The following is a 12,969-nucleotide window of genomic DNA, read 5'->3' as shown; positions in this document are numbered from 1 at the left end:
CACAGGTGTTTCCAGGTTGTGGATAGGTATTTACGTTTTGTTTACTTGTGACAAAACAATGCCTTGTTTACATCACATCGTAGTTGTGACCTCATTCAAGCATTCCGCCTCGGGTGGGGTGGGTGGGTGTGTGTGTGGGGGGGGGGGGGGGTTAAAACAGCCCCTGGTGTGTGTGTGGGGGGGTCAAACAGCCCCTGGTGTGTGTGTGGGGGGGTGGGTCAAACAGCCTTGGTGTGTGTGTGTGGGGGGGTCAAACAGTCCCTGGTGTGTGTGTGGGGGGGTCAAACAGTCCCTGGTGTGTGTGTGGGGGGGTCAAACTTCACCTATTGTGTGTGTGTGTGTGGGAATGGGGGGGTCAACCAGCCCCTGGTGTAAGTGTGTGTGTGTGGGGGAGGGGGGTCAAACAGCCCCTGGTGTGTGTGGGGGGGTCAAACAGCCCCTGGTGTGTGTGTGGGGGGTCAAACAGCCCCTGGTGTGCGTGTGTGGGGGTCAAACAGCCCCTGGTGTGTGTGTGGGGGGTCAAACAGCCCCTGGTGTGTGGGGGGGGGGGGGGGGGGTCAAACAGCCCCTGGTGTGTGTGTGTGGGGGGGTCAAACAGCCCCTGGTTTGTGTGTGTGTGTGGGGGGGCCAAACAGCCCCTGGTGTGTGTGTGTGGGGGGGGGTCAAACAGCCCCTGGTGTGTGTGTGTGTGGGGGGGGGGGGTCAAACAGCCCCTGGTTTGTGTGTGTGTGTGGGGGGGGCCAAACAGCCCCTGGTGTGTGTGTGTGGGGGGGTCAAACAGCCCCTGGTGTGTGTGGGGGGGTCAAACTTCACCTATTGTGTGTGTGTGGGGGGGCGGTCAAACAGCCCCTGGTTTGTGTGTGTGTGTGGGGGGGGGGGGGGCAAACAGCCTCTGGTGTGTGTGTGTGTGGGGGGGGGGTCAAACAGCCCCTGGTGTGTGTGTGTGGGGGGGGGTCAAACAGTATTGGTGTGTGTGTGGGGGGGGGTCAAACAGTCCCTGGTGTGTGTGTGTGTGGGGGGGGGGTCAAACAGTCCCTGGTGTGTGCGGGGGGGGGGGGGGTCAAACAGTCCCTGGTGTGTGTGTGTGTGGGGGGGGGGGTCAAACAGCCCTGGTACAGTGCCCTGAAATATGGGCGTGAAGTAGCTTATTTTTCTCAGATTATACCACGACTCTAATCCTGATCCCAATAGATAAAGTTAATCCCAATAGATAATGCTAATCCCAAAAGATAATGCTAATCCCCTGTATTTGTGCAGTCGGAATGTGGTCTTAATCCTTGGATCATATTGACCACAGACAAAACGGAAAACATGACTGTAAAAAAAACATGACTGTGGTCAGTTTATAAAACCAGACCAGACCGACTTTTTGAACGATCAGAGAAATCTTTTTATATGATCAGAAATTTTTTGTTGTAACATCAGGAAAATCTGTTTGTTACAGTTTTCAACCCAGCGTTCTATATTATTTCTAATGTAAAAATTGTCCTACTTTATGTACGTGACTAGAGCTTATACGTGACACTGGTATATGTGACTGTTGTGTTTTTGATCACGTTTATTGAGACCACGTTCCGCCCGATTGATCACGTTGAAAAGTGTTGAGATTCAGAGAATATATGTTTGTAAGAAAAAAGTAAATTCTTTCAAACAGAAATAGGGAAAATAAATGCGGTGATTGTTTTCTTTTATGAATATTACATGGTGGTCGTTACTATGCACGGCCGGCTTTACTTTTCCTAACATGTGTTAAGGACTCGGGATTCGAACTCGAGACTTACGCCTTAGCAATCGAGCGCTCAGCCGCTAGGCCACGCTGTCCCCTGTCGGTAGTTAGCCACTGACTTAAGAACCTTGCCTTGATTAATCTTGTTACTACCATGGTAAGTTGGAAATTAAGCTCGTTAAGTCAATGATCACTCCAGGATCAGCGGCTTTTCTAATTATTTTTACTTTCTCGTATATACGTAGTATAGAGAAAGTATTGTAATCGTGCAAAAAAAAAAAAATCGAGATTTTTACAAATCTCGACGTTTTACACCTCACTGATACGGAAAAACATAATTTTGCAATCTTGTCCGTATGTCTGTGTGTGTGTGTGTGTCTGTGTGTGTCTGTGTGTCTGTGTGTAAACACGATTACTTGAGTACCGTTACAGCTAGGTTGATGAAATTTCATATATAAGTATTATATCAAAATCGTAGATCCGTATCAACTTTTGAGCGATTTCCGATAACCGGAAGTGGTACTTTTTCTACTTTGAATTTTTCAAAAGCCTATAACTTGAGTACTATTTCAGATAGATAAATGACATTTCACGTGTAAGTAAAAGATCTAATTCTCTACCTTCTGTTAAATTTTGAGTAATTTCCGTTGACCGGAAGTAGTAATTTACGCTACTTCCGATTTCTCAAAAAACTAATGTAAATTTTAAAAGTACTAATAATATTGCGCACTATTATGCGCTTTTTTATTTCGCGTTCACTTGGTGTGCAATTAATTTGTCTAAGAGATTTTATTCTATTTTTAAAACTTTAAGTATTAAATATGGATTAAAAATCATGTCTATAGCCCGAGTTCCCATCCCCTGTTATTTTATATAATAAACCGGTAGTGATCTCCCCTAAACTTTCTCGAATATTTCCGGATGCTCACGATCCTGTGGCAACTGATCTTTTCAATGTTTAAAGCTAATTAATTGTATGGTGGCGTGGTGAGTAATTAATTTTAAAAAAATGACATCCGTGTCCATGTTTCACCTCACGGGCATTAAAGTGAAATATGTACATCCGGGGTAGAGGGAAAAGGGGGTTGGGGAAGTTTGTGTAATGTAGGTCGTCATTTATACATGCATGTATGCAGTGGCGTCGCTAAGTCTGGTGTCACCCGGTGCGGCACCTCATGGTGTCACCCCCCCACCACCAAAGGAAAAAAAAGTATAGGCTATATATATATATATATATATATATATATATATATATATATATATACCTACGTAGGTCTAAATATATATATGTATATAGTTAATACTAACGATAACAGTTACTAATACTAACGATATTTATCTTTAGTCGGTTATTAATACAGCTGGGTGTAGCATTATTTTCTCTACTGTTTGCGCATTTAGGTCATGGTGTCACAACCCCCCCCCCCCCTCCCCGCCTATCGGGAACGTCAATTTGGACTTAAAATAATTGAAGTGCAACAAGCATAATTATTCTATACATTTTGCCATTTTTTGCCTTGGTGTCACCCCCTAAATGGTGTTACCCGGTGCGTTCCGCTCCCACGGCCCCCACCTCGCCACGCCTCTGCATGTATATGTTTGGGGGGGGGGGGGTTAGAGAAGGTTGTGTAATGTAGGTGTTCATTTTTATACATGTTTATGTGTTAGGGGGGGTATATATGTATTATTTTTTTTTACAAAATCAGTACTATGTTTATATAAGGAAATATGGCCTCTGGTCAGTAAAAACAATATTCAGAGATTTTCTCGAGAGTAGAGCCGTTTTTTTCTGAACACCCTGGAGCCCATGTACAAACTCAAGAGTTTTCAAAGGGTTCCTACGAGGGAATTTGTTTTTCGATATATAGCTCATATAAGGAGAATTTCACTCGCGGTCACTTTTTAGCCCTCGCCGTGCGAGCAGAGGCTGACCGATAGTTTATCCATCAGGCCGATTCATTTACCCAGGTTTGTGGAAAAAATGAGCCAGATGTACAGAGCTAAAGTACCCTAATAACTTTTGAAAATAACCGTCGGTTTTTACCAAATTAACAATGTTTATATAGGGTCACTTATATATACTGATCACTTCTAAAGGCCTCCTGGAGTTTTCCCAAAGATAACATAGTTCTTTTTGTTACCCCCGAGGGTCGTTCTACGACCTCAGGAGTTATGATGGGGTTCCTACGTAGGAAAGTTTTTTTTCGATATGTAGCTCATAATGCCAGTTTTGACCACCTCTTCATGGACTTTGTGGCCAATCGTCATTTACCCCCGTGTTCTATTGGCCCTATGTAAGAGCCTGGCGAATTTGAAGCGCCTGCGGCGCCGGTAAGTACCCGAACCGGCATCCGACCACTATATTATATAGATATGTAGATATTGCATTGTTTAAACAGTTGCATTTTAAAAACATTATTAGTTACTTCCCATTTTAATTTCTAAACAATAAAGGGAAAATATCTATATCAAGGTTTCAAAAAGAAGTTTAACATAAAAAAATAATAATTCAAGGTTGCAAGTAAAAAACGGGATTAATTTTAATTTGATTTTCTAAAAAGAAATTTTTAGATTTATATTAAAATATAGTCCAAATTTTTATTATTATGGAACTATAACTTAAGCAAACGTATTGGCTGTGTTAAACACTTTATTCGTTAAGATGAGTACGTTCATTTAATTATATCCTTCCACTAATGATAGAATTACTACTTGGCTGTAGATCGTTTACTGCCCTTTTACTTGTTAAATTGTTTTTTTTTTTTAATTAAAAAAAAATAAAAATAAAAATAAAAAATTACTTGTTAAATTGTACTTATTATTTAAAAAAATGGAACATTGATTCAATGATTGAATCATCATTTGCATATTCAGGTTAAAAAATTAATTTGTAATTTGACGTTTTGTATTATGAATAAGTAAACAATTTTAAAAGAAACGAAAGTACATATCAAAAAGAAATATTACTATTGTAAATCTGTATCAGTCCTCACAAGCTGATGATGAAATCTTTAGTACGAAAACGAACATGGCAATGCAAACTGACGCTGTAAATTAGATGGCTGAAGCGAAACAAAAACTGTTCAATGAAAGAAAGTTGCGAAAGGAAAGTCGCACTTTGTGTTAGGAAAAAAAAGTAAAAAGTTACAAATGTTTTCAATGAAATATCTGTTCACAACAAATTACATGATGAGAACTAGAAGACTTTATAATCTTGAATAAATAATAAGTGTATAAAAAGTATTAGGGTTTATTATACTAATCGAACATTGACATTCACAATTCTTTAAAAAATACCTTGAAGATATAACAATCTTATAAAGGGAGGCTTTGGTGCAAAACAACAACAACAAAACAGCAACCGATTCTAGAAACCGATAATATACCCCCCCTCCCCTCCAGTCTTATACCAGGCTAGACGTATCGATATTAATCATAATATATCCGTTAATGACGTCATTGTGTCCGGACATTTGTCCGTTCCCAGGAAGGGTAAAGGTCATCAGATGATTACATAATGCCGGGTTCCAGTGCTTAAGACGCCATGGGCGATTTCCCGTGGGATTTCTCGTTGGGGTTCAGCGGTTCTCGTGTTTTTACATGTGTACGGGGTCTAGTGTACAAACTTGTGAGGTCTAGTGTACAAACTTGTGGGGTCTAGTGTACAAACTTGTGGGGTCTAGTGTACAAACTTGTGGGGTCTAGTGTACAAACTTGTGGGGTCTAGTGTATAAACTTGTGGGGTCTACAAACTTGTGGGGTCTACAAACTTGTGGGGTCTAGTGTACAAACTTGTGGGGTCTAGTGTACAAACTTGTGGGGTCTAGTGTACAAACTTGTGGGGTCTAGTGTACAAACTTGTGGGGTCTACAAACTTGTGGGGTCTACTGTACAAACTTGTGGGGTGTAGTGTACAAACTTGTGGGGTCTAGTGTACAAACTTGTGGGGTCTAGTGTACAAACTTGTGGGGTCTAGTGTACAAACTTGTGGTGTCTAGTGTACAAACTTGTGGGGTCTAGTGTACAAACTTGTGGGGTCTAGTGTACAAACTTGTGGGGTCTAGTGTACAAACTTGTGAGCTCTACAAACTTGTGGGGTCTAGTGTACAAACTTGTGGGGTCTACAAACTTGTGGGGTGTAGTGTACAAACTTGTGGGGTCTAGTGTACAAACTTGTGGGGTCTAGTGTACAAACTTGTGGGGACTAGTGTACAAACTTGTGGTGTCTAGTGTACAAACTTGTGGGGTCTAGTGTACAAACTTGTGGGGTCTAGTGTACAAACTTGTGGGGTCTAGTGTACAAACTTGTGAGCTCTACAAACTTGTGGGGTCTAGTGTACAAACTTGTGGGGTCTACAAACTTGTGGGGTCTAGTGTACAAACTTGTGGGGTCTAGTGTACAAACTTGTGGGGTCTAGTGTACAAACTTGTGGGGTCTAGTGTAGAAACTTGTGGGGTCTAGTGTACAAACTTGTGGGGTCTAGTGTACAAACTTGTGGGGTCTACAAACTTGTGGGGTCTAGTGTACAAACTTGTGGGGTCTAGTGTACAAACTTGTGGGGTCTAGTGTAGAAACTTGTGGGGTCTAGTGTACAAACTTGTGGGGTCTAGTGTACAAACTTGTGGGGTCTAGTGTACAAAATTGTGGGGTCTAGTGTACAAACTTGTGGGGTCTACAAACTTGTGGGGGTCTAGTGTACAAACTTGTGGGGTCTAGTGTACAAACTTGTGGGGTCTAGTGTACAAACTTGTGGGGTCTAGTGTACAAACTTGTGGGGTCTAGTGTACAAACTTGTGGGGTCTACAAACTTGTGGGGTCTAGTGTACAAACTTGTGGGGTCTAGTGTACAAACTTGTGGGGTCTAGTGTACAAACTTGTGGTGTCTAGTGTACAAACTTGTGGGGTCTAGTGTACAAACTTGTGGGGTCTAGTGTACAAACTTGTGGGGTCTAGTGTACAAACTTGTGGGGTCTACAAACTTGTGGGGTCTAGTGTACAAACTTGTGGGGTCTAGTGTACAAACTTGTGGGGTCTAGTGTGCAAACTTGTGGGGTCTAGTGTACAAACTTGTGGGGTCTAGTGTAGAAACTTGTGGGGTCTAGTGTAGAAACTTGTGGGGTCTAGTGTACAAACTTGTGGGGTCTAGTGTACAAACTTGTGGGGTCTACAAACTTGTGGGGTCTAGTGTACAAACTTGTGGGGTCTAGTGTACAAACTTGTGGGGTCTAGTGTACAAACTTGTGGGGTCTAGTGTAGAAACTTGTGGGGTCTAGTGTACAAACTTGTGGGGTCTAGTGTACAAACTTGTGGGGTCTACAAACTTGTGGGGTCTAGTGTACAAACTTGTGGGGTCTAGTGTACAAACTTGTGGGGTCTAGTGTAGAAACTTGTGGGGTCTAGTGTACAAACTTGTGGGGTCTAGTGTACAAACTTGTGGGGTCTAGTGTACAAAATTGTGGGGTCTAGTGTACAAACTTGTGGGGTCTACAAACTTGTGGGGGTCTAGTGTACAAACTTGTGGGGTCTAGTGTACAAACTTGTGGGGTCTAGTGTACAAACTTGTGGGGTCTAGTGTACAAACTTGTGGGGTCTACAAACTTGTGGGGTCTAGTGTACAAACTTGTGGGGTCTAGTGTACAAACTTGTGGGGTCTAGTGTGCAAACTTGTGGGGTCTAGTGTACAAACTTGTGGGGTCTAGTGTACAAACTTGTGGGGTCTACAAACTTGTGGGGTCTAGTGTACAAACTTGTGGGGTCTACAAACTTGTGGGGTCTAGTGTACAAACTTGTGGGGTCTACAAACTTGTGGGGTCTAGTGTACAAACTTGTGGGGTTTACAAACTTGTGGGGTCTACAATCTTGTGGGGTCTAGTGTACAAACTTGTGGGGTCTAGTGTACAAACTTGTGGGGTCTAGTGTACAAACTTGTGGGGTCTACAAACTTGTGGGGTCTAGTGTACAAACTTGTGGGCTCTACAAACTTGTGGGGTCTAGTGTACAAACTTGTGGGGTCTACAAACTTTTGGGGTCTAGTGTACAAACTTGTGGGGTCTAGTGTACAAACTTGTGGGGTCTAGTGTACAAACTTGTGGGGTCTACAAACTTGTGGGGTCTAGTGTACAAACTTGTGGGGTCTACAAACTTTTGGGGTCTAGTGTACAAACTTGTGGGGTCTAGTGTACAAACTTGTGGGGTCTAGTGTACAAACTTGTGGTGTCTAGTGTACAAACTTGTGGGGTCTAGTGTACAAACTTGTGGGGTCTAGTGTACAAACTTGTGGGGTCTAGTGTACAAACTTGTGGGGTCTACAAACTTGTGGGGTCTAGTGTACAAACTTGTGGGGTCTAGTGTACAAACTTGTGGGGTCTAGTGTGCAAACTTGTGGGGTCTAGTGTACAAACTTGTGGGGTCTAGTGTACAAACTTGTGGGGTCTACAAACTTGTGGGGTCTAGTGTACAAACTTGTGGGGTCTACAAACTTGTGGGGTCTAGTGTACAAACTTGTGGGGTCTACAAACTTGTGGGGTCTAGTGTACAAACTTGTGGGGTTTACAAACTTGTGGGGTCTACAAACTTGTGGGGTCTAGTGTACAAACTTGTGGGGTCTAGTGTACAAACTTGTGGGGTCTAGTGTACAAACTTGTGGGGTCTACAAACTTGTGGGGTCTAGTGTACAAACTTGTGGGCTCTACAAACTTGTGGGGTCTAGTGTACAAACTTGTGGGGTCTACAAACTTTTGGGGTCTAGTGTACAAACTTGTGGGGTCTAGTGTACAAACTTGTGGGGTCTAGTGTACAAACTTGTGGGGTCTACAAACTTGTGGGGTCTAGTGTACAAACTTGTGGGGTCTACAAACTTTTGGGGTCTAGTGTACAAACTTTTGGGGTCTAGTGTACAAACTTGTGGGGTCTAGTGTACAAACTTGTGGGGTCTAGTGTACAACTTATAGTTTTGATCACAAGCGAGGTGACTTGCACACGGTTCTGGGATTCAAGGGGTCCCACTGTACCTTGTTATGATGTTCCTACTAGTTCTATACTACATGAGTTCCCACTGTTCCCTGGGATGATGTTCTCGATAGTTCTATTGTACATGAGTTCCCATTCCCCCCTGGGATGATGTTTCCAACAAGCTCTGGTGTTTACGATGTTCCCAATGCTAGCCTTTCGCGTCTGTACACAATAAAACTGAAAGCGAAATTTCCAGTTAATCTCTTCAACTAAAATACAATTAGTTCCTGAATACAAAATACAACAATGTTTTAAAACAGGGGTCTCCAAACTACGGCCCGCGGGCCGGATGCGGCCCGCGAAGTCCCCTCATCCGGCCCGCTGAGATCTTTTTTTCCAAGGAAAAATCGTTTGTCGGTGATTGCTGAGGAACTTTTCCCAGAAAAATCAAAGACATGCCTGAAAAAACTGGCCCCCGAACTGAAATTTCATAGTTAATGCGGCCCTCGGACTGAAAAGTTTGGAGACCCCTGTTTTAAAAGAAACAAAACCCAACTGCTTCCACATCTGGTGCGGGCCCATCCCCAATTTATTGTTTGACTCAACTCAGACAAACATTGTCTGTAGTCTTATCAAACCGATCTAAAAAAATCAATAAGGTGAATACACTCTAGTCGTTGCGTCACTAACGGCCATTTACATTCAAACACAAGAGGCGAGTGCCAGGGTTCGTGGTTACAGTTAGTGGGAGTTGGTTTAAAAACAAGGATCGAACTTGAATGATTAAACCAGGCCCAGATCAATGGTTTCGATAATCAATAAACAGGCGGGGAGACGGATCGTAGTGTTATGTAACTGGTGTTACGGAATGAACAGCGTGTCGAGGGTGGGGGAGGGTGGGAGAGGGTGTGGGGGTGTGGGGGGTGGGTGGGGGTGGGCGAGGGGGAGGGGTGGGCGAATTGTGTGTGTATGGGAGGGGGTGGTGTGAGAATCACGCACTACGCGAGTGCTGTTCATTGAACAGAGCGTGGTGCTAGACACGGGATACTAGAGGGATAGAGTGACGTATGGGATAAATAAGGAGCTTGTTCATTATGGGATATGTGGATTTAATACATTACTAGAGGAAACGTTATGGATATGTTTGGATAATGTAAGTACTGGTTAGTTAGTACATTTTTTTGGTCGTAAAATCACAACCTTTGTTTTAACGCAGAGGCGTAGCGGGGGGGGGGGGGGGGGGGGGGTGGCGGGGGATAAGTCCCCGGGCGCCGACCTTAGGGGGCGCCAAAATGGGTTGGAAAAACAAATTATAAATAGTTTGAGGGGGGTGCAAATTGAAAATTTGCTCCCGAGAGGGGCGCCAAATTTAAAGTTTGTCCCCGGGCGCCGAGAAGGGTCGCTACGCATCTGTTTTAACGAGATGTACAATGGCTTTGGTACTTTTCTCTTAAGAGGGACCATTAAAGGTCATAAAGTGTATTCAGATTTAAGACTTGTAGTTGAACATATCTTATTTGAATCTTAAAAGTTCCCTTTCGAACTTGACGGTTCATGGTACAAGTGAAGTAGAGTTCACCTGTTTCTGTGACCTCGGTACATGAAGAGATAACGTGGTCAGCACTATACCCAGACTCCTTTACTTTTCCTAACGTGAGTTAGTTACCCTATAGGGCTGGTAAGTAGGTCACCAACCAGTTCTACGGTTCAATAAAACCTGCATGAGCCATAGAACTGTTTATTGACCTACTTACCAGCCCTATAGAGCTGACTTCAACCCGGATTCGAACTCTGGGCTAGTAGTCTAGCGCTCTACCACTAGGCCACACCGTCCCATTAAACCTTACAACTGTCATATAAAAGCTTTTAACCCTCACTATAACCCTTACCCTTAACAGTTGAGCGAATAGCTTATCTTAACTAGATCAAGGCCGCAAGGTAGGTAATTATAAACTGGTACCTAGACTTGATTGGGCGCTAATAAATAATTATCTTTTTGTCCTAATCAGTTGACGCGTGTCTAGGGGCCTACATAGACAGGGTGTGTATTAATTAGGCCAATGAAGGTGTGATTATAGGATCTTTTGTTAAATTAAAAAACGCCAGAATTTGTGACATCTATATAGAGAAGGTTATGTGGGGGTGGGGGGATGGGTTGAGTCAAAATTCTTACGAAATAGGATATGTGGATACAAATCTGTTTAGAAACAGTGACAGATTTAAAATGGGGGACGGGGGTGGGGGTGTGAACATTGATACCATTGGTCGCTGTTTTATGAACAGATGGGACGATCGCACTAGTGCTGAACACGTCCTGATGACGCCATCGTTGATCTATCTGGTGAGACATCAGCTAATGGAGGGCAATGTGTTTCTCACGTGATGTGGCGCCCGTCATTGGGGACTTGGCTAGTGGTCTCTTGCTGTTCTGTAGGGGCGACCAACTGTAATATGATAAATAGGACAGACAAATATCGAGATAAAATAACCAACATCGAGATGACCAACATTGAGAGGACCAACATCGAGATGACCAACATCGAGATAAAATAACCAACATCGAGATAACCAACATCAAGATAACCAACATCGTGATAACCAACATCGAGATGACCAACATCGAGATGACCAACATTGAGATGACCAACATCGAGATGACCAACATCGAGATAAAATAACCAACATCGAGATAACCAACATCAAGATAACCAACATCGAGATGACCAACATCGTGATGACCAACATCAAGATGACCAACATCAAGATGATCAACATCAAGATGACCAACATCAAGATGACCAACATCAAGATGACCAACATCAAGATGACCAACATCGAGATGACCAACATCGAAATAAAATGACCAACATCAAGATGACCAACATCGAAATAAAATGACCAACATCAAGATGACCAACATCGAGATAAAATGACCAACATCGAGATGACCACCATCGTGCTAAGTGACCGAAAGGAAAATAAAAAAGACCAACATCGAGATGATGAAGAGGGCCGACATCCAGACATCTAATATCTAAATGACCAACATCGGGATGAAAGTGACCAGCATTATTTGAAAATGACCAACATGGAGCTTGAAATGTATACAAATCAAGAGACTGCACTCGAGTTCACGAGCTTATAATAATATATTAAATGTTACCAGAAAGCAAGAACGATTCCCCTGTAAACAAAATGTAAACCAGTATTCTATATATTACCTAATTTTGCTGAGGTACGATAAGAAGGCAAAGTTATCCGTAATATTAAAATTCAGACCCAACCAGTGGCGTTACATGGGAGGGTGTGGGGGTGCGGTCTGCACCGGGCGACACCATAACGGGTGACACCATTACGAAAATCGTAAAATTTACTATCAAAACAATGTTTTAACAAGTTAAAATAATAAACTAGTATGGGTTAATGGTGACACCAAACCGAAAATTATGCCAAATTATTGGAGAGGAGTAGGGTGTCACCTTCGATAAAAGCGCCGGGTGACACCCTACCCTGTGACGCCCCTGCCCCCAAGACTACACAGCTGCCGTGTTTTGAGAGACCCTATATCTGCCATTGTTTTATTGTTTGTGCAGAACATTGAGCACTTGGATGTTATTTATAACCCCATGTCAAGGTCACAACTAGGCCTTGACCCTTATGGAATATTTTCTGAATTCCTACAAAGAATGTTGCTGGTCGTGGCAAACTATTTAGTTTTAAATTTCGGATATTTTTTTGTTATGTTTGACATATTAATTTATGGACCTTTTGACTCTTTTCGGTACAAAAAAATGATGGTCCTTTCGGATACATCATTTAATTGAACCTGGTAGAAAAAAGTGTGGTCCACTAAAGGATCGTTCGCATTATTAGACACTACAGAGATTTGGGGTGATTTAGTATTTTGTGTTATATGGGGTAGAGGTATATATAACAATGGTTTTGATGTTTTAATAGTCAACTTTTTGCCTAGTTTCTGATATTTTAAATTTTCGAATGAATAAGTTGACATCACGGTAAATGCGATATAAACTCAGTCTTAAACTGATAGTGTTGTAAGCGACTTTCTGTAAAATATGAGGTTCTTACAATCCATCTTCAAAATACCGGTTGCAACATTTAGGTTGAAAGGTTTCTTTCAATAATTTGACAATTAATTTATATAATTTTTTTGAAAAAAAAAAGTATTGTATGTAGCAGGGGTTCGTCTATAAATGACGTCACGCTCGTAGGGAGGAGAGGGGTCTGTAATTTTGTGACGGTGTGTGATGAGGGGAGGGGGGGGGAGTTC

At 42.5% G+C, this 12,969-nt stretch overlaps 1 protein-coding gene across 1 annotated transcript in view; it reads left to right on the top strand.

Moving 5' to 3' along the window:
• The first annotated feature begins 9,812 nt into the window (after positions 1-9,812).
• LOC131931731 (sodium-dependent phosphate transporter 2) overlaps positions 9,813-12,969 on the top strand; it is a 31,161-nt gene continuing 28,004 nt past the window's right edge. Inside the window, exon 1 of the mRNA XM_059288565.1 lies at positions 9,813-9,831. The gene's annotated coding sequence lies outside the window, so the exon portion shown is untranslated. The remainder of the gene's footprint in view (positions 9,832-12,969) is intronic.

Source organism: Physella acuta, unplaced genomic scaffold (genome assembly GCF_028476545.2).
Source record: "Physella acuta isolate Inbredline_101_S28 unplaced genomic scaffold, ASM2847654v3 ptg002019l, whole genome shotgun sequence".
In the NCBI taxonomy this organism is placed as follows: Eukaryota; Metazoa; Mollusca; class Gastropoda; family Physidae; genus Physella; species Physella acuta.
The sequence above is the reverse complement of the archived record's forward strand: the minus strand, read 5'-3'. Positions and strand labels throughout refer to the sequence as shown.